Source organism: Dunckerocampus dactyliophorus, chromosome 10, assembly GCF_027744805.1.
Source record: "Dunckerocampus dactyliophorus isolate RoL2022-P2 chromosome 10, RoL_Ddac_1.1, whole genome shotgun sequence".
NCBI lineage: Eukaryota > Metazoa > Chordata > Actinopteri > Syngnathiformes > Syngnathidae > Dunckerocampus > Dunckerocampus dactyliophorus.
The window spans coordinates 24,825,343-24,847,584 of record NC_072828.1 but is presented as its reverse complement, the minus strand read 5'-3'; the positions used below and the strand labels follow the sequence as shown (position 1 = coordinate 24,847,584).

The 22,242-nt window shown below is 40.1% G+C and overlaps 1 pseudogene; it reads left to right on the top strand.

The window, feature by feature from the left end:
- LOC129188965 (phospholipid-transporting ATPase ABCA1-like) overlaps positions 1–22,242 on the top strand; it is a 73,100-nt pseudogene that overhangs the window by 2,964 nt on the left and 47,894 nt on the right.

The following is a 22,242-nucleotide window of genomic DNA, read 5'->3' as shown; positions in this document are numbered from 1 at the left end:
CTCCGTGAACTTGCAGCATTTCTCTCATGCATTTGTTTTTGAGGTATCTGTGTGTCTTTGGCATTTGCCACATTCTCATGTTGCATTTGTTTTTGATCTTGCAGTGTTTTTAAAGAGATTGTAGCACTTTTACTTTGCAGCATTTCCCTTGGATCATTTCTGAGTTTGCCGCGTATGGCCGTTTGCACCTATTGGCGACAGTATGATATAACTCCATTAACATCATTATCTGAAGCTTGATGGAAATGTGCAGTTTGATACCGTGCTAAGTGGTGGGGTTGAGGTGGTGGATACCACTGGAGGTCACTCATCACTGAACATAACATACATTCTCCCCCATGCAGATTGAACTGATCTCGGAAATCACCGGGCCTGTTCTCCTGCTCAGTCTCATGCTCATGGCTATTCGCAATTTAGGTCTTGCTCTGGAAAAGGGCCAATGTGAGTAATAGTGCTACCACCTTTTTTTTTTTTTGAATACTCATAACCTGAAACTAACCACATCAGACAGGGTTGTCTAAAGTCCAGCTCGGGGACCATTTTGGAAACACAGTTCATTTTTTTTTTGTTGACCCTATATTCTCAAAATAAAATTAGTAATAATTAGGGGTACATGAGATCTCGCAAGATTAAAACGTGACATGAAAAGCCGTCTGGCATGAACATCAGACTGTAAACTATGATAATACAGTCGTTACTCATTTATCGCGGTCAATTGCTTCCAGATCTGACGGTGATAAGTGAATTTTCTCAAAGTAGGATTCAATATTAATGGAATATTTTTGTAGTTAGAGCATAGAAAACCTGTTTGACTTTCTAAGTACGGGTTGTAACATTAGAGCCCCGTAGACATGAAATAACACCCTTATGGTCTCTTTCACACTCCTTTTTTTCTTCTACATCACATAGCGCAGGCTACAGGATCACTGCATGGACAAAAGATGGCTGCTTAGAAGAGGTCTGTGTTGACAATTTACCGATATGGTCGTCATTAGTGAGTAGCGCACATTAAAAGTGAAAGTCACAGTGTTTCTTGCGTCATACATTGATTAGGTAATTAAATACAAGTGGTCAACAAAGGTGAAGTATCTGTCGGCCAGGTGAGCGGGAGTGAGCTCCACTTATGTACACCCGTGCAATGCGGGTCTGAAAGCTGCATAAACCCCTCCACAGTGTAGGGCAGTGGTCGCCAAAATTTTTTCCTGTGAGAGCTGCTTTTACAAAATGAAAACGGCCAAAAGCTATACATTTTTGTGACATTTATTATCATAGATTATTTTAACCCAAACAAACCGAAAAAAGGCAGAAAGTAACTAGAAAAAGCTCTCCAGCCCTGACGTAAATAGACAAAGACAAATGGAGAAGACAATAACACTGTTCCAGCATTGTTCAACTACAAGATCCAGTTGAAAAGCTAGCATTTCAAGAAATGCTGCAAACATTTGACAGACGACTGAAACATGTCACAAATGCCAATTCCGCAACTTTAAAGATGACATTTCAAAGGACATATTGCATACAGGTATATTATTGTTATAAATATTTTAATAAGTGATCCCGCAACCCTAGTGAGGACAACCGCCAAAGAAGATGGATGTGTAGATGGAAAGCAGTTGGTCTAAAAAAAATGCTGACAATAATAGTTCTTTAGCGGCAATTTGTGGGACAACAAACATTTCAAAGCGCAATTGGATTGTTTTGCGACTCGGTTAAATAAAGTTAGTTTGACCAGTCATATTTTTTCATTACTTCAAATGAATGCTAGTATTAATGCTAATGCACAGTAGATGGCATCTTAACTTCGCTTCTTAACCCACGTCACACACACTTAGTTTGCCAGTAACGTTATATATTAGCAAGTGTTAAAACCCCTCTACATTGTTTTTCAAAAAAGCGCTAGCGGCAAGTCTAACAATTTATTCTGGTTCCCACAGCAGAAGAAAGTTAAATTGTATTTCTAAAAATATTTGTTTGGATTTTTGAAGTTTTACTCACGCAGCGTCCATGGAATTTACATGCACATGCACTATGGCCAATGACGCAAATAGGACGATTTTTGCATCTTTTCTTTTGTTTGCAGGTCACTACCGAAGCAAAGCCTTGCCATCAGCAGGCACCTTGCCCTGGATGCAAGATGTAATCTGCAACATCAACAATCCCTGCTTGAGCAGCCCAACCTCAGGAGAGACTCCGGGCCAAGTTGACAGATATGACAACTCCATGTAGGTTTAACAGAGATACAAACCTGAACAGAGTAGCTGGCACCGCATGGACAAGTTCTTAAAGGGATAGATGGGATTTTTTGACATTAAGTTGTATGACATCCCCATTGTAGATGCATTGTAGCGCATCAACGAGTTCTGGTCGGATTTTGCTGAGTAATACATTTGCATCATAAAAGTGTCTCCTGTAAAAAAATCAGACCTCATTCGGCGTTACTTTCTCTCCCGTCGTATCACTGTGCGTCCATTGCTGTGTATGTGTTCCACAGTGGCTGAAGATCTTGCGTCGCATTTGTGGAGCACGTACACAACAGTGGACGCGCAGTGATATGACAGGAGCGAAAGTAACGCCGAGTGATTGTGAGTTGTTGATTTTTTTTGAGGAGGCAAATTTGTGAAGCAAATGTGTTACTCTTTTAAACGCATATTGTTTTGGGAAGCCAAACTCTTTACTTAAGTGGCCCCACCAACGAACCGGAACCACACCGTGTGCACAATTCATCGGCAAATTGCATTATTGATGATTAGTTTTATTACTTCACAACAACAGTGTTGTTGGTAAGGTTGTAATAAACCTCAAACTTGAATATTTAAGCAAGTGAAAGTGAGGTTTTGGCTTTTGTTGAGAATATCGCTGTGTGCACAATTATTAGGCAATTATTAGTGTGCAGAACTCAACTAGTGGGCAATTCAAAAACAAATATTCCCATCTCACTACTTCATCTCACTACCGTAAAGCACCGTGTATAAACCGCACCCGTGTATTAACCGCACCCCCATTTTCAGGCTCACGGCGGGGGAAAAAAATTTTTTTAGTTCATAAATGCTTGCCAACTCTTTCATCTCAAATCAACATGCATAAAGGTACTAAGCAATTTCAAAAAGAAGAATAAAGGAGAAATCTGAACTTCGGCATCTAGATCTTTAATATTATGGCTAAGCACAGATTAATAATAATAATAATAATAAAAAATCTAAATAAAGAAATTTGCAATTTTCAGAGATGATTTGATATCTTTCACTGCTTCTCCTTTTCTCTATTATTATTTTATTGCATTGCTTCAGTGTGAATTTGAATAAACTCCAACATTGTATTGTATTTTACAACTGCAATGTTTTAATGGAAGCTTAGGTTAGCTTCAGTGTATATAGAGATCGTTTCACTGTGTGAAAATACAGACAGCCGTCAGATAAGTTAAAATTGCATATACAAGCATTTTCAGCAACTGTACAGCAGAGGGCGCTAAAGTCAAAGCAACTGTCTGACCCACAGAGGGCTATTCTAAAATGGGCTTCTCAATTTCTGCGTCTGGTCACAGACCTGTCATCGTGTAGAAACCGCACCCCGATTTTTTGCTTCTTACCAGTGGAAAAAAAGTGCGGTTTATACACGGTGCTTTACGGTATTTTTTTTTATAATTCAGAATGATAAACAGCACAAACTTCACAAATATTTCTGACATTTCCAACAATAAATCAGTGACCAATATAGCCACCCTTCTTTTCAATAAGAAGGAAAAGCCTTCCATCCATGCCGTCTGTCAGTTTCTTCATCATTTGACCATCAACTGTTTGTGCAGCAGCAGCTAAAGCCCCCCAGACAATGTTCAGAGACGTGTACCTTTTTTGTTCACTGTAAATCTTATGTTTAAGGGCCCACAAGTACTCTTTTTTTTTTTTTTTTTTTTTAAGACCTTAAGATCTTTCCTAGCTGGCCAGGCAGTGGAGTGCTTGGATGGATGAGATGTCCTGTATTGTCCTGCATAAAAATCATGGTCTTCTTGAAAGATGAACACTTTTTCCTGTATCACTGTGTGGAAAAAAGTGGCAGTAAGTTTTGGAGTTGAGTTTGAGCCCATCTTCAACCTAAAAACCTAAAAAGTTGAATCTTTTCATAATTCCAGACCTTACCAGTACTCCACTTCCACCTTGCTGGCATCTGAGTTGGAGTGGAGCTCTCTGCCCATTGCTGATGCAGCCACGGGCCCATCCCTCTGGTCCATAAAACTTGAGAAAAATCTGTCTTCAGATATTTCTTGGCCAACTCATAGCCTTTCAACTTGCGTGTCTTGTTCAGTGGTGGTCGGGTTTCAGCTTTTCTTACCAACACCTACCGTGCTTCTGGACACTCCAGGTAGATTACAGCTCTGGAATATGAAAGCACTGGAGAATGTGTTCCCAGAAGCTTCGCGTTTGATTTTTCTCAAATATTTGTCAGTGAATTTGCAGGTTTTTCTCTCCACACGTTTCTTGCGACCCTTTTGTGCACTTGCGACAAAACATTTAATTGTTCTGTGGTCACCTAATATCTTGGTAATTTTGGCAATTTCAAGATTGCTGCGTCCTGATGAAAGATGTTTTGCAGTTCTTGACTTATCAGGGTCAGTTAAATCTCTTTTCTGGCCCATTTTGCCAGAGGAAAAGAAGCTGCCTAATAATTGTGTACACAGAATAGTGTTGATCTGCTGAGGCCACACCCTCCCTCAGTACACACATGCACATCGCCTGGTATGACTTAAACCTAACTGACTCAGCTTGGGGTTGGAAAGTATGCTTAAAAATGAGAAGATGGTCAAAATAATGACTTACTTGGTGTACATTCCTCATCACTGAAATCCGACCAGAACTCGGCACACAGGTCGAAGTGGGGGGTAAGTCACTGTTGATGCACTACACTGCTGATGGGGATGTCATAAAACGTAAAGTAAAAAAATCAGAACTATCCCTTACGTAGGTGTCCAGACATTGACATTTAAACATGAGAAATACAAGTGCTTATTCATGACTGTGGATTTTGCATGGTCAGCGTTACTGAATGGTGTTAACAGTATGAACATGCGTCCGCAAATTTGTCTGTCTTTGAAATTATGATTTTTAACACGATGTGGAATCAAGCGAACCAGTGGGAAGTTGTAGAAAATGTATCACTGCGTGTGTCATAATTTCTCATCCCATTTATTGTCCCCTCCAGAATTTCTCGGTTTGTTGGGGATGCACAGATTCTTCTGTCAGACACTGCAACACTTATGGACGGCATAAAGAAAGGTACTTCTGCTTCTTGTTTGAATCCTGCAAAATAAGGGCTATCAATTAAACTATTTAATTGCGATTATTGATGTTTTACCATAGTTAACTCATGATTAATCACAATGACAGTTTTTATGTATAGTAACTGTACCTTTTTGAAAGATCATTTTAAAGTTTTTAATACACCTGTCAACATGAGACTGAATAATATGTTTTCTTTATATATATTTTTGTTTCTTAAGCATTGTTTTCATTTACAGAAGTAGGACTGCGCCAATATAGTGTTGTGCAGGCAGGCTATAGCTTATACTTCACTTGGAAAGACATTTTTACAGAGATATACACACTTTTACACACACTTTTCTTGGTCTGGTGACTTCAGCGTGGAAGTATGGGGTCTTGCAAGTTTTATTCTGTCCTCTTTGACAAACAGCAGCTCAAGCACAAACGCTAATAAAGAACAGTAACCCTAATACATTTCCTTGCTAGCCTTTACTGCCATATCATTGAGCGCCGTGTACGCTTGTCCCGGCTTACTCAGTTGAAGCCTTCCAAATAGCTGTCTTCGGCTATGCCTGCAAATAACTTGTATCTCGTAATCCAAATTTTAGCTTGTAGTAGGGACACTCGTGTACCACATGTGGATGAAAAGCATTTAGACACACCTTTCAGTTCAATGAATTCTTCAATAATGTCCTACCATCCCAAGGCTTTTGTCCATACCCTCTATTGCTCCCTGGTATTACCATATCTAACTTATTGTGTGGCGATGAGGGGAAAACTTGACTCGCTAAAGATACAATTATTTCAATTGGACAACGTAGTTGAGTTTCAAACAGCTAAAATTACGCATAAAGCAAACGGTAATCTGCTACCTAAAAATGTCATACAATGCTTCTCGACAAGAGAGGAGAAATATGACCTCAGGGAAAAATTTAACTTAGGACATTTGTACGCGAGAACAACGCTAAAAACCTTCAACATCTCAGTATGTGGAATCAAATTATGGAACGGATTGACCAATGCACTAAGATGAGCGATTTCAAGAAACAATACAAGCAGTTGATGTTTGCAAAGTACAAGGGAGAAGAGTCTTGAAACACTGTGTACATACCAGGCTACGTCGAAACACTACTACGCTCACTCCTCTTTCTTCTTGTCACTTATTACTCATTGTTCTTTTGTGAGTACATTCCCAGTACTACTATTTCATTAGTCAATACTTTGTGTAATCACTACCACACTTACGATGTAAAACGGATGGAGGTGTAGGATTTAAATAGGCTTTGCTTCTTCCTACTTCTTTTTGGACATGTGGAACTGTGAATTGTAATATTTGATGTATTCCAATATACAGTAGACGCCCCAACAACGTAAATAATCTGTTCCGAGAACCTTTATGTTATAGGGTTTTTATGTTATACGAAGCGTAAAATACATCTAAATTGCCTAATCCGTTCCAAGATCTTCCCAAACTATTTTGGCCCTTCAAAATATTCAAAGTCCACCAAATATGGTGGGAAAATTTAAGAAAACAGCATAAACATAGTAGAGTAACATTCCAATATAAAATAAGGTAATAAATAAGATTACTGTAAATGAATAAAACTGAAAAACCAAAACAATCCTACCGATCACGAGATGTCTTGATCAGGAGCGCAAGTGGAGGCAGGAGTATAATTTCCTGCTTGGTTTCTATCGACAACTTTTCCCTTTTGTTGTTATCACTTACACTTGGTTTTAGTGCCCATGACTACGGTAATTTTAACAGAAAGAAAAGTAAAAAAAATTAAGAAGAGATTTCAATGCGTGCGAACTAGTTTAAGGGCGACTCCGAAGAGGAAGGGAGCTCACATACAAACCCGGACACGCAGGATAAATCACCCAATGAGATGAGAGCGGAGGTGGTGCCCCCATAATCAGCCAATGAGATGAGAGCGTAGTCAGTGCCCCTATAATCAGCCAATGAGAGCGTGAAGCGTCAGAAGGCGTCACCAAGTGTACTCTGTTAGTCTCTCTGTCTCTTGCACCGACTTGACGCTTTGTTATATGGAATTCCTTACGTAATAGGATGCAAAAACTTTACATAAATTCTTTACGTTCAGTGGAATTTACATAAAAGGAGGTTTACGTTATGCGAGGTACTACTGTACTGTAAATGAATAAAACTGGAAAAACTGATCAGAAAAACTCCTGGAAAAACTCCTCCTCTCCACTTGCGTGGAGAGGAGGAGGGGGGAGGAGGACTAGCCTGAGTCGAAACGCGACTCAAAGAGTCAAAGATTCAGCTGGTCTCACAGACAAACGCACACACACTACACGATAATGCTGTGTGCAAAATTTTAATTTGTAACTTAACTTAATTGTTTAAGTTAGTTTAGGGGCGACTACGAAGAGGAAGGAGTTTGAAGGGAGAAGAGCCTGTCTCTCACACAAACCCACGTACGTGCTGTATAAGTCAGCCAATGAGATGAGAGCGTAGGTGGTGCCTTGATAATCAGCCAATGAGATGAGAGCGTAGGCGGTGCCCCGATAATCAGCCAATGAGAGCGTGAAGCGTCAGAAGGCGTCACCAAGTGTACTCTTAGTCTGAACTTGTACTGACTTATCAATAAAGTTGAAAAAAAAAAACTTGCACCGACTTGACGCTTTACGTTATATGGAATTTCTTACGTAATAGGATGCAAAAACTTGACATAAATTCTTTACGTTCAGTGGAATTTAAAGGAGGTTTACGTTGTGCGAGGTATTACTGTAACTTGTATGTTCGAATAAATTAAACCATTACCATTATCGTTACAGGCGATTCTCAGACGATGGGTCAGCTGCTCGAGGGTTCCGCCAAAACCCCCGCATTGGTGATGTATTTTATCATCCATTATGATGCATGTGATCATTTGAGAGCTAATGGTTAAAAACACAGGGTTTCAAAGAGATTAGAATGATAGAGCAGGGGTGCCCATTACTTAGATTGCCACCTACCGGTAGATCACAAAGGTATAAACATCACTTTGTAGATGTCATATCAGTCAGTTGACATTAAGCTTCCATCCTGATTCGCTCTGACTGCTCCCACGCGGCGTTTTAAGCCACACACGGAGATGCCAATTTCGTCTTTATTATTCTGATTACCGATAAACTAACGCAGCGCTAAGATGCTTATATCTATAACAAAACTTATCTGTTCACTTGTGGCTGCTAGTTATGTCGAAAAAATGTGATTGTTTGATGGCTTTCCTTCGCGTCATGAACTCCACTAGAGAAATCAGTGTTTTCTACACGTCAGCTTCTTAAGCTATTATTTCATGATGAAATGGTCCCCATTGCTGAAAACTTTTTAACATGTTGCCTTTACTTTGGCTGCATTATCTTTTGTATGATCATTTTCATTTCTTGTATATCGGTAATGTTTGATAGCAAATGCTAACTGGATGTAATACATGAACCGTGTCTCTTAATGAACATTACGTAGCTTTTTTGATTGGCATATTACCAGTACTCAGGATATGTACATAACTATTGAGGAATTATGTGTAATTGTCCTTATCATCTTATTGAATATAATTATGATATCAGCTATTTTGATTACCTGTACATTTTGAGAATGTAATTGTCAAATACTAATCAATAATTGTAATATTTACAACAGTATTTCAAAGTTTACCGGTTAGATTTTAAATATGTTATGTTTTATAGAAAGAGGTCATTTTGGCTTGTAACTTGCATGCTGAAAAAGTGCACGTACCCCTGATATACGTGTATGAAGTACATAAATACATACTCATATTTTTTTTTATATAAATATAGTAAATATATTTAAATATTTTCTATAATCATAGGAGGAGGTTGATCTTTGGGACTTGATCGTTTTTAAAGTAGCTCACAGGCTGAAAAAGTGTGAGCACCCCTGTTATAGAGATTGCTTTACAACTGTTTGATGTTATGATCACATTTATGCAATTTCATCACCTTTAGATATAAATTGGAGCCTTGGTTAGCGTTATTAATACGTTCAAGAAGGTACACTAACAAATCGATTTTTCCCATAAGAAATGTAAATCCAATTAATCCATTCCAGAAAGACAAAAATGTTAACGGAAGACATTTTTGAAATAGTTTTACGTGCAGAAAAAAATCTGAATGCATATAAATACATCCAAATGAGTGAAATGGTTAAGTGAACATTTAACGTCACTTTTACCTTTATTGAAGACTAGATTGTTGACAAAGATGGCAATGTGCCAGCGAGATCAACACAGATCCCACCGTTGTTTTACCATGAGTTTCTTGAATTCTGTAGTGTTTTTCTCTTGTTGTTCTTTTGACCATGGCTGCAAAATGACATATAATGGAGCCAGAGAAAGTTGCATGTGCTAGCATTTTGATAAAGGTGACAAACGCGACTGAATTCAAGAAATAACGCATTGCAAAGCACGATGTCCATTTTGATCTTGCTGCCACATTGGGTCTTTGGCAACAATCGCGCCTTTGAAGTAAAGGTAACCTTAAATGTTCATCCCATTCATTCATGCATACATGCATTTTACATTGCTTTCCGCATGAAAAAAGCTAGAAAACATGTTTTGTGTTAACATTTTTGGGTTTTGTGTTGTAATTGTGAGCAAAGAACTACAGAGTCAACCACTGATGACATCATAGATGTATTTTTTTACCATCCACACTGAATGCACCCAATACACACTCACTGTGGGAATTATTCTGAACACATCTCCCCAAAAGTTTTACATACTCTACTTAGAATCAAATAATCATCTTTCTGTCTGTGATTTTGTTTTTGTTTTTTTCTTACCTTTCCTCACTCCTCCATCTCTGCCTTTCTTTAGTTCTCCTCTCCCAGCTTGAAAGACATGATCGAGAAACTCCGCAGCGTGTTTTCTCAGGATAATGGATTTGAAGACCGTTTCCTGGCTTTCTCAAATATCATGTGTGGTGACCGTATTGCCTCTATACCCATCCCTTCACTGAACTGGAGTGAAGACACTGACACCGTGTCCTCCTTGGGAAACAACACTAGTGGTAATGGCTTCAGTCAGTAAAAGTGTTGATACCTTCATTTAAAAAAAAAAAAAAAAAACTGGAATCTCTTTTTGCCATTAATCTGTTCCAAAAGGTCAAGGTCAGACAAAAACCAAAGGAAGACATGTAAATGTATACAATTAATTCATCCCAGACACCCAGAAATATGAAGAAAAATGTTTTATAAAGCATAATTACATTTTTAGTAGGGGTGCTCCGATCAATCGGCCACCGGTCAATATCGTCCGATTTCCGTGAAAGAGCACGGTATCGGCATATCTCGATACTTGCTTTTAAACACCGAGCCTCTTCACTGATCCGCTCTGTCCACATTGCAGCATCCAGCCTATAGCAACCGTCTCCCGCCCACTTTCCCTTCACAAAGCCAAAACAAGCATGTCTGCCATGTGGGACTTACCTGTTGTGAGAGTGATATGTTTAGCATGAAAAATGTCTCACCGGGGTCGCGCATTGCGTGGCATTTGGGGAACAGGTACTTGGCAGGGTGTAGTGAGTTATGGGCAGCACACACGGGTGGCAACATCGCCTCTCCTTCATTCATTTTCAATGGAACCTGCGCAACGGCGCCATTATCGTGTGTCACAGTCACAGTGTCACAGTGAAAATTTGTGTTCGTGCGTGTCATGCGACGCGATCCCAGAAAGTTAAAAAAATGAAACTTTTCATAGTTGTCACCCAGATGAGGACCAATCGGTGATCAACCGATGAGCGAGCAGGATGCTAATCAGTACGCTATACTGTACTTGCCGTGTCAGATTTCCCGGAGCTAGCTGACATTTCTAAAAAAGAATAGTTTTTTTTTTTAAAAAAGAGTAAACATAGCAGGTAAGTTTACATTCATTTACATGGACATTTATGCAAGTTATCTTCAATACTAGCAAGATCCGGTACTAATACTCGATCAACAGCGGCTGCTTTTCCTCCTCTTGAGCTACTTTGATACCCCCAAATGCCCTCCACATCTGACAGCCGATCAAAACCGTGGGAGACTCGTACAATTTGCTCTGGATGTGAACACGTCACTCACCCTTCTGGCTGGTCACAGCCGCTTGTCACCTCAAGTGTGCATGGTTTGCTAGGCGTTGGTGATGGAGTTTCACCAATCGCAATCGTTTGTCGCCTCCCGTGTGTGGCACCCATTATCGAGGCTGAGAATGTGATCATCGGTTGGGCGGCGGCTAATGAAGTGCCCGTGTGTGTGTGAGGTCGAATGGGCGCACACACAGGACGTGACAAACCACGACGACGGGCGAAACCCATCGCCGCACCGGCGAGTGACGCACCACATCCACAGTGAACTATACGAGTTTCCCACGGTCTAGATTGGCAGTCAGATGTGGAGGGAATTTGGGGATATCAAGGTAGGTCAGAGGAGGAAATTGACTATTCGATCTGAATGTGAGTGCGTGGTCCTGCCAACCGAAGCTGCCCGTTGCCTCCCGTGTGTGGAGCCCAAAAGGCAGATAGCCCGAAAAGTGGTTGGACTGCCTGGGGGTCCTGCTGGAGCGCAATCAAGATGATCTCACATCCACGTTCTCCTTAAAGAAGGCGCCTCCTAAGTTTCACCAGTGATTTTGAATGTTATACTTCCCCTTTCGTATCACGGGGCCCAGTGGTCACCAATGTTTTGTTAATATTCAGGTAAAACAAGCATATTTGCTTTGTTTTGCTTGAAATAAGATATGACAATCAACGTTACAAAAATGAGTAGCTCTTGGCTTTTCATTTTGTGATCATATATCATTATTGGCCGATTTCACCAATGGATGATTGGTATCGGCAGCATAAAACCCTGATCGGAGCATCCCTAATTTTCACATGGGGAAAACAAACCGAAATACAGTCGTCTCTAAACACTTTACAGTGTAAATTTTGCAGCTTCACTCTTAACTGCGTTTTTTAAAAAATTAATAGATCATGCTGTTTTTAATACAACCTTATATTACAAAAAAGCATATTGAAGCAAATTAGTTATGTATTTTGGCCGAAATTAAGCATTTTCAAGCATAAAAATGGCGAAAGGAACTAAATTACAAATATAAGGCATTCAGAAGACTCATTCAAAGATGCTGTGAATGATATTTAGTATTTCACACTGGTCACTGTCAGTAATGTCACTGTTTTCGGTGAGACTAGCACCAGACTTGCCTGTTGCAGGTTTGAATGATCTCACAACAAGCACAATAATCTTGAATAAAAACACGGACTACTGTTGAGGCCGTACCTCACGCCAAGCTCTAACTCTGCTCTGAACCCCTGATAGTAACACATATCTGCACGAATCGTATTTATGTCTTAAAAGGCTTATTTTCTCTTACTATGTTATATCGGGTGATACAAGTGTAAATGTGACTATGGGGTCTTATTTCATGTCTAGAGGGCTCTGAAAGCCCTCTCAAAGCTCGTAAACACGTTTTCTATGCTGTAACTACAAAAATATTATAAACAAAGAATTGTACTTAGAGAAAATTCATGAATCGCGATCAGATCTGGAACCATGTAACCGTGATACACAAGTAGACTGTTCACTTGAACTTTATTGTAAACTTTACAGCTCACCATCTGTTGTCTCCCTTAAACCGTTCTGTGTTAAAGGTTCCTATGTGAACAGTACATCTCACATTAGTCATATTTAGAAGGTCATGAACACGTTTCTGTGCTCCCAACTATGAAAGGTAATAACGCGTTCCAATAATGCAATGTCCAGACAGATGATCATGTTGGAATAAATATTGTCATGTTAACGCAGGACAGGAGCGAGTACTTCCTGTCCTGCGCCCTTATTCAGGCAAGCGGTACTTCCGGCCTGGTGGATGAGACAGCCGCTCCACGCCCGGTGGCCGCACAGCTGCGGTCAATGTTCGTTAGCGGCAGTTAAAAGACCAGCGCCGTCGAATGCGCGGCGCTGGCTCCTTGTCATTATCTTTGTCATTACTATTGTTGATGGACCTAGAGTAAGAGACTTACCTGTCAACATTACTTTTGTACGAATGTACTCACAGAGCTTTTTCTCTGTGTGAAAGTGGTGCAATGGTGTGCATGAGTGTGCGCGGGAGCGTTAAAAACGCGTGACCTCTCATCAGTGAAATTCTATGCACTATTACTTTCGCACCTATATATGCAACACCTCCATACCGGCACCAGTGGTCAACCAATTATAGCACTCCACAATGAACCCCAAAGGAAACCTGGTGAACTAAACCCAAAAGCAGCAAAAATGGCTCCTACAGCTTTGAAACTTTGTTTGGCACACTGGCCATACGACAACCGAGACGTTTTTGCCAAAAGTTTTTGTTGAAAACCCAATCATATGAAAACCAGGGTGTACAAAAACCAAGGTCCCACTGTACATCAAATCAACACTTTTTTTTTTTCTTTTAGTGGATTTCAGATGAGATGTCATTGAGAATCATCAATGAAGTGAATTTGAATGAATTTTGTCTGCTTTTCCTCCCCAAAAGCCTTTTGTCAGAAGTTTATTGAAGATGTTGAATCCAATCCTCAGTCTCGGATGGTATGGCGAGCAATGAAACCTCTACTTCTTGGAAAAGTCCTGTACACACCCAACACAACTGCAGTTGAACAAGTTATGAAAGAGGTAAACGCCAGAGAGGCCATTTAGGAAAAAGTGCTATCTTATTCCACCAGGAATTGCATGCAAGCGGTGTGGCAAATCTATTAATAACATACTGTAGGTTGAGAATGATCACAGGGAGGTATTCTTGTCATTTTTTGTGTGTATTTTGTTCTCACTGTAAAGCAACTGAATTCAAAACAATTATGTATTTAAAAAAAATAATATATCAATTGAAGGTGAACCAGATTTTGCAAGACCTGCAGATTTTCCAGGACCTATACAAGGCTTGGTCGGAGGTGTGGCCCAAAATCAAGACTTTTATGCAGAAACTGCAGGTCAGACTCCCTGGCCTAGATGATAGAAATGTGTTCCTAGAAGCTCATGGCTGTTTACAGTATTTAAGTTGCAAATTGCATATTATTTTTTTGTAACTTGTTGCGTATTTCCCAACCAATCCATCACCATAGGCATCACAGACACCTCAAAGTTCAACTTGGCTGAATACCGCCAATGACGTCGACCATATTATCACCTCTCTTGCACAAGTCACTCAGGTTTGCTAATGGCACGTTCTTCCTCTACAGTGAGTCAAGTCGGCATCTTATCATGAGTGTTTTGCTCTCATCTCCCGACAGTGTTTCTCTGCCAACAAGGTGGAGGGGTTGAAGAGTGAAGATGAGCTGATCAGCAGGGCTTCAGAGCTCCAGGCAAAAGGGCAGTTTTGGGCAGGGGTGGTGTTTCAGCTTCCTGATTCTTCTGCTAAACTGCCGCCGCATGTCATGTACAAGATCCGAATGCATATTGATGATATCACCCGTACTGATGAGATCAAGAGCACGTAAGTGCACGCCTTTTGTCTCTACATTGTCCTGCAGTTTGCCGTGGCATTACGTGTCACTTATCTATGGCATGCCTGAAAAGTCTTAAGACCAGTTTGCATTCTGTTTGTGCACAATTCGTGACAAAAAATGCTGCGCCTTGGTATGAAATGACCACTTTCCCGCCCAACTTATTTTACACCTTGTTAAGTATTGTTTAGTGCACGACAATACTATGCGCATTGTTCCTGCATGGGTATGCATTGCCACCGCCACTTCCCGCATCCGTGAAGCAGTCGTTGTCACGTTACTGATGGGACCCAAGTGCAGGTAAGAGTCTTCTATCTTACTCAAAAGCAGCGCAGAAATAAGAGAAGTTTGCAGAAGGCACGTACAACAAAGCTGCAAAGCAGGCAAGAGATGCACAGCAAGCAAAAAACGATCGTAATGCTCCAACAAAGGATAGACGCCACTAAGTAATCACCACACAAATTACCGCCAGGTGCCGGTAAGAACCGGAACAAAAACCAGAACTAAGGCATAGAGAAGTAAACAAGCTGTCACACAAGAAGTAATGTGGGGCATGACAGTCGTGGCATTATTTGGTCCCGCTGTGTCCTGCGTGACCCCACACAACAGCAGGCATCACTAGCTTCATTCATTTGTCTATTTACAAGGGACATACAAAATGTTGAACTCCAGAGAAGTCTATATTATCTGCAGAAAGAGAATGCGCAAAGAGCAGGAAGGAGGCAAACTAGGAAAAGAGACACGGACAGTGTGGGAGAGGGAATTGCTGATGAGAAGACATCGCTTTGGGCACTAGGATTAATTATTAACAGAAATTCACAAGAAAGATTCAAGAACCTACAAAAATGAGAATTCCCCGACTTGCTACAAATTTTGACCATTTCAACATCATCTTTGCGCACTGGCACGCAGCCCTGCACAGTTAAACATATTTCACACCTGTTTATGACCAATTTACTCATTGCCACACAAAATTGCATACCACTGCAGGGACAAAATGCTTGCAAGTGGAAACAAGGTTGTAGGCTGATGCTTTTTGACGGAAATATGATTTTGTCGGCTATGCTTTTTGATGGAAATCGCTTAATTCTGAATAGGATCTATAAAAATCAACCCTGTTTGTTTTAATGTTGATTTAACAATTACTGTATTGTAGCGGTGTGTCAAAATCTGATGTTTAGATTTTGTATGGAATTCTTTGCACTACAGGTCTTCGAGTCCTGAACTGGAAGTTGAGCCCATGCAAGACATGCGCTACATTCGAGGCGGCTTTGTTTATGTTCAAGACCTGGTAGAGAGAGCTTTGACCCGCATTCTGACTGAAGCCAGACCCCAAAAGACCGGCATCTATGTTCAGCAGATGCCGTCCCCGTGTTATGTGGATCATCTGTGAGTCATATGTAACCCGCCCTGTTTCGCACCTGCCCGCACCGGGGCTCGAACACAGGACCTTTGTAATGGGAGGCGAGGGCGCTGACCACACGACTAAATGCCCGGACTGTCGGTTGCGTCTTCAGCGCCGCTCTTGAGGCAGAGGGAATGAGGTTTACCAACGTACACTCGCACAGCCTCACAGGCTGGCATCCGTTACACATATACAGTCATCCCTCGTTCCTTTGTGGTTCAAATTTCATGGCCTCACTCTGTCATGGTTTTTCAAAAATATATTAATAAATGATGTTATGTGGTTCGTCTGTTAGGGCCTATTATTAGTTTTTTTTTGTCTAAATTAAGCATTGTATCCATGCAAACAAATGACTAAATTAACTAAAATACAAATATAAGCCATTCAGAATACTCATTCAAAGAGGCTGTGAATGATATGTAGTATTCTACACTGGTATTAAGAGTCAGTAATGTTACTAATGTTCGGTGAGGCATACAAGCACTAGATTTGATCAACAACAGGCTTTTATTGCAGGTTTTAATGAGCTCAGAACCGGCACAATAATCAAAAATCCCAAATCAAAACATGGGTTACTATTGCGGGCATAACTCCACCCAGCTCCCCCTAGGGAACACATTTGTAGTAACACACACAAACACAAGTCTTATTTATGTCTTAAATGGCTTATAAGAGGGCAGCAAAGCAGCACACAGAACATAACACTATTGGGTAATACGGTAACTATCGGGGTGTTATTTCATTTCATTTCATTTCTAAAGAGCTCTAATAATGATTGTATTTAGAAGGTCCTTAACAGGTTTTCTATGCTTAACTACGAAAATATTGGATTTGTATGTAAGGAATCCTCTTCGTGGAAATTCACTTGTCACGGTCATGTCTGGAACCAATAGCTGCAATAAACGAGGGATTTCTGTTATATTTGGTATGCTGCTGTATATAGGATATACGGTAAATTACATTTTTTTAGTTATTTCCTTGATGACATCTTTTTGTGAGTCATTTGAAAACCTTGACGTTAATGAAAATGATATTCTGTTGACCTGTCTCACAGTGTCCTCCGATGGTTCTTGACCTACTCCATGATACTGGCCTGGGTCTATTCAGTGACGATAATCGTCAAGGGTGTGGTGCGTGAGAAGGAAGCCAGACTGAAAGAAACCATGAAAATGATGGGTCTGAATACAGGGACATTGTGGCTGAGCTGGTTCATCAGCAGCCTTGTGCCTTTCCTGCTCTCTGCTGCACTCATTATTGTTGTGATGAAGGCAAGAAGAACGCTCACTCTGCATCAAAAGTACTAAATAAATATGCACACTGAAATGCAGTGCCCTCCAAAAGTATTGGAACAGTGAGACCAATTCTATTATTTCAAACATTTGGGTTGACATCAAAAGATAAATTTAAAAGATAGCACCGTTTATTTGAACCCACCCATTTTTATGTGAGCACAAGCATTGGAACGTGTGACTGGTAGGTGCCCCATAACATGCTTTTTCAATCAATAAATGGCACTGAATGTGTCCGCTCAGTTTCAAATTGGATAGAATTGGTTTTGCCTGTGTTGACTGCATTTAGAAGTGAAAACAACATGAAAACCATAGAGCTGTCTATGGATGACAAGCAATTATGAATCTGAGAGAAAACAGAAAATACATCAGAACCATTGCACAAACATGATTAACAATCTGCAGAGGTTAGAAGTGAAGGTACTTTATGAACAAAAGTACAATACCTACACCAGAAAATACAAACCACTCATTAGCAAGACCAAAAGGGAAGACAGGCTGGAATTTGCCAAAACGTATGAGACAGTTTTATGGACTCGATTTTTGAGTCTCTGGTTTTTGTGTTGTTTTCACATCTACGTAAATGCAGTTTGCACAGGACAAACCCAACCAAACTGAACCTGAGCTCTGACATTCAGTGCTATTTATTGATTCAATAAGCAATGTACTAGTAACACCTGGGCAACAAAACACGTCAGTTGTGTCACGTTCCAACACTTCTGCTCAAGTGAAAAATGGGTGGGTTCAAACAAAAGGTGCTATCTTCTAAATTGGGCATCCGATCCAGATGTATTTTGTAAAATACCTGGAAATAAAAGCTTAAATGTTGCTCTCTGGTCATATATTCATCTCTTGATGTCAAACCCCAATGTTTTCAGTGTAAAATAAAGGAGTTGGTCTCACTGTTTCAGTAGTTCTGGGCTTAAGTGGAAGCCGTAACAGTTGCAAAGGGGAAACCGACTGTAATTAATGACCAGTTGTAACAATACCTAAACAACACCTTCACCTGAAAGTTAACATTTGTTTCCCCTGTCTTTGTTCTAGTTGTGCAATGCCTTGCCATACAGCAACCCGGTGGTCGTGTTTTTTTTCATGTTGTCATTTGCCACTGCCACTATCACGCAGTGTTTCCTCATCTCGACTTTTTTCTCCAATGCCAACTTGGCTGTTGTATGTTCGGAATTTATATACATTTTCCCCGAGATTGTCTACATGCTGTTTTTCGCCTGGCAAGACCACCTCAACACAACTCACAAAGTCTTTGCTGTAAGTAAAGTCATATACAATCAAAGACATAAAGATCTCAGTTTTCTTACTGACCTTTCTACCTGCTTTTTCCAGAGTTTTCTGTCTCCTGTGGCATTTGGGTTTGGCTTTGAGTATTTGTCTCAATATGAGGACCAAGGCATCGGGATCCAATGGCACAATTTACAGTCCAGTCCTGTGAAGGGAGAGTCATTCAACTTAAGTACGGTTATAGTTATGCTTTGGGTGGATGCCTTCATCTACACCGTTGCCGCGTTGTACATCGAAGCCGTGTTCCCTGGTATTGTGCATTCTTTCAATAATACAGATGTGTATCTACGTTGGTATTACCGTGATATCACTTAACCCACGTTGTGTGTGCAACTAAGGTGAATATGGCATCCCCCGACCGTGGCACTTTGCCTTTCATATCAACTACTGGATTGGAATACCTCTGGAGGCTGGCATGCCAATCCCTTCTGCTCCTCCTGACCAGGGTGAAGGTGAGTTGCTGAGTTGCTACACGTACGTCTTTGTCTTTATCGAGTCGCCATGTGAATGTACACAATTACAGCAATATGCTTCTTAGGTTCTGTGTAAAAAGGCAAAGGCCAGCTTTGATGTTGTTCTAATGAAATAGGTTTGCGGGATCTGTGTGTAAGAACTGCTCCAGTTTCACAGTTGTAATAGCCAAATGACCTAATACTTTTGTCTGCATAGTATCATCTCATCTCTGCTGCATCCCAGTTAACACAGGCCATTAGATTTGGTAATATTGGTCTCGTAACACTTATATAAAGTGAACACACGTCTGGAAATCTATTTAACAAGAGTTTCTTTAATTGTAGCAGAGCATTTGAATCACACTTTGATGTGTGAGACAGTGCCACCACGTCATCTATGTTGAATTCACATTTTGAGTGTATTTTCTGGGATTTCCAAGCACATTTAAATGCAGCAAATTGTACTTTCGCCTTACTTACTCTCTTTATTGAGGCCACACATACGCACATTATCAAGAAATTGTGCTTTTCGGAGTTACCTTGAATGGATCTTGCCGTAGCCTAGCGCAGTGGTTCCTAAACTTTTTAGTCGCGTACCCCTTCAGACATTAGACCTGAAGTCGTGTACCCCCTACTTTTGCAAACTGAAAAAAAAAAAATGTTTTTCCTTAATTAACTTAAAATATTGAACATAATTACTTGGTTCAAAATACACACAACCAACAATAAAGCCTGATTTTTGGGGGGATCCCTACTCACACAGTCAGGTTTTCACTCCTGTGCTGTGCAGGGATGGGAGCGCCATTATAAATGAAACCTTCAAAATTAAACACTCTTAATGTAGAAATTTGTTCATATGATGCACACAGAGCAATGCTCGACTTCATGCTCTTTCTCCTTTCTGCTCAGTTTTTCTTGTGAGTGTTGCACGCTAATTGTTTTTCATCTTTATTCACGTACCCTCTATGACAATTGGTGTACCCCTGTGGGTACGCGTACCACACTTTGGAAACCTATGGTCTCTTGAAAATAAGGAAGTGTCTTTCCGATCACAAAGGGACCGGAGGCGTGTTTATGAGTTGCTGATAGATATATTGTGCTGGAATTACACTGTTGTTGATGTGTTTAGGGTCAGAATAAAATTAGAAAAGAGCGGCAGACTCTGTGTAACTGTGGGGGACGCTCCACCGAAGCACAGTGGAGAACTGCAGAAAGGCATGCTTGCTCTGGTGCAAATGCATTAATTACACACAAAAAAACCCATAATTAATTAAATAAATTAGCGACCGCCGTTAACGCGCTGTTTCTGACAGCCCTACTTAAAACATGCAAAAATTTTGGGATGTATAACTGTATATTTTTTTAATCAAATAATGACCCAGATTTCCAACATGTATATCCATTTTCATAAAATTTGATGTACTGTAGTTATTTACAAATTATTTACTTTTTTATCATTGCCCCTGAACGTTTGCCACGGCCAGGCTGGTTGGGGGCCCCTGCTTTACAGTAGGCCTGGGCAATGAACCGAAAATTTACTGTGACCGAAATTTACCACGATAACCAATGCCATTTTGCGCATGTCAGTAAATTTGGTGTTTTAATAAAAAAGAAAATAAAAGCCTTTTTTTTAATCTGTTTTGACTGTGTGTGCTGGTATGATCATTTTGATGACTGTTATCTATCTAGTTTCTAAAGCCAACATGGCACACACATATAGGCAAATAACGTGACAATAGAATGGCTGGAATTGAATTGAATTGTTGAATTGAAAGTGGGAAAGTCACTCTATTTATCAATAGTATTATTATTGGAAAATATGATCTGACATGGTTGTGGCAGGTTGGGTTGATATCAACGTCGTTCTTCTTGTGCAGTGTCATAAGTGACCATTAGTAATGTAATTGCATGAGACGTGATGCCAGTCATGTTATGTGGCTGAATGTGTAGCTTAGTACGTGTGTTCAGGATGTGCTATGCCAGGGTATGTACCATACATTCATGTTTGTGGAACGCAGTCCCGGGGAGATTTATTTTGGGTTGCACGAAGATGATGCAAAGTGAGTATGAAAGCTGTCGTAACCACCCAAAGCACATTATGTAAATGGAGCATTGTTGCCGCTTTTTGGAGGTTTTTTCAGAAGCTTTATCGGAGGAATAGGTGCGTCCCATTACGTGCATTATATTTCACTGAAAGTAATGTGTACCAGTTGGTCAATAAATCAACGAAAAGCAGGTAAACTTGCATTTCCTGAAACTATTTTCAGATGGCAAAGCTATACAGTGGTCAGGGATTTATCGTGCATTTATCGTGATCAAGGTCAAACTGCCCAATTTATCGTGATAATTATTTTTTAGGTCATCTCACCCAGCCCTACCTCATAGCATGCTTGGGACGATGATGTGCTCCTTCAAACATTTGAAAATAGTGGAAGAATTCCACTTGGATAGAATTGGCTTTTTTTTATTTTAGAATGTACTGTAAGATTAATGTCTACATGAACAAATGTCACCATTGAATCAAATCGTATTGTTTGTGCAGTGAAATGAATCATTTTTTAATCGTATCTTACTCTGTGTATCTAGATGCGTATCAAATCGTCTACCACAGAGATTTACAGCCCTAGTAATTCATTAAATAAATTAGTTGCCGCTGATAGTGTGCTATTTTTGAGAGCCGTCATTGAAATATGACATACAGTATGTTATCTCGCAAAACTAAGTACAAACCTCACATTTCAGCAACTATTTTTATGACAGTAAAGTAATCCCTTGTTTATCATGGTTAAAAAAAAAAGCCATTTAAGACATAAATAAGGCTCATGTACAGTATTTTGCTGTGAATGTGTTTCGGTGCTAGGGGAAAAAAGGGGGGGTGGACAGGAAGTGATGTCGAGGGTTCAGAGTCGAGTTTAAGATTGTAGAGTTTAAGACTGTAGCCCTTGTTAGGGATTATTGTGCCTGTGGTGAGATAATTCAACCTGCAATAAAAGCCTGTTGTTCCGAACGGCTATTAAGTCTGGTGTGTAAACAAAATTTTAATTTTTTTTTTTTTAACTACTCTGTGT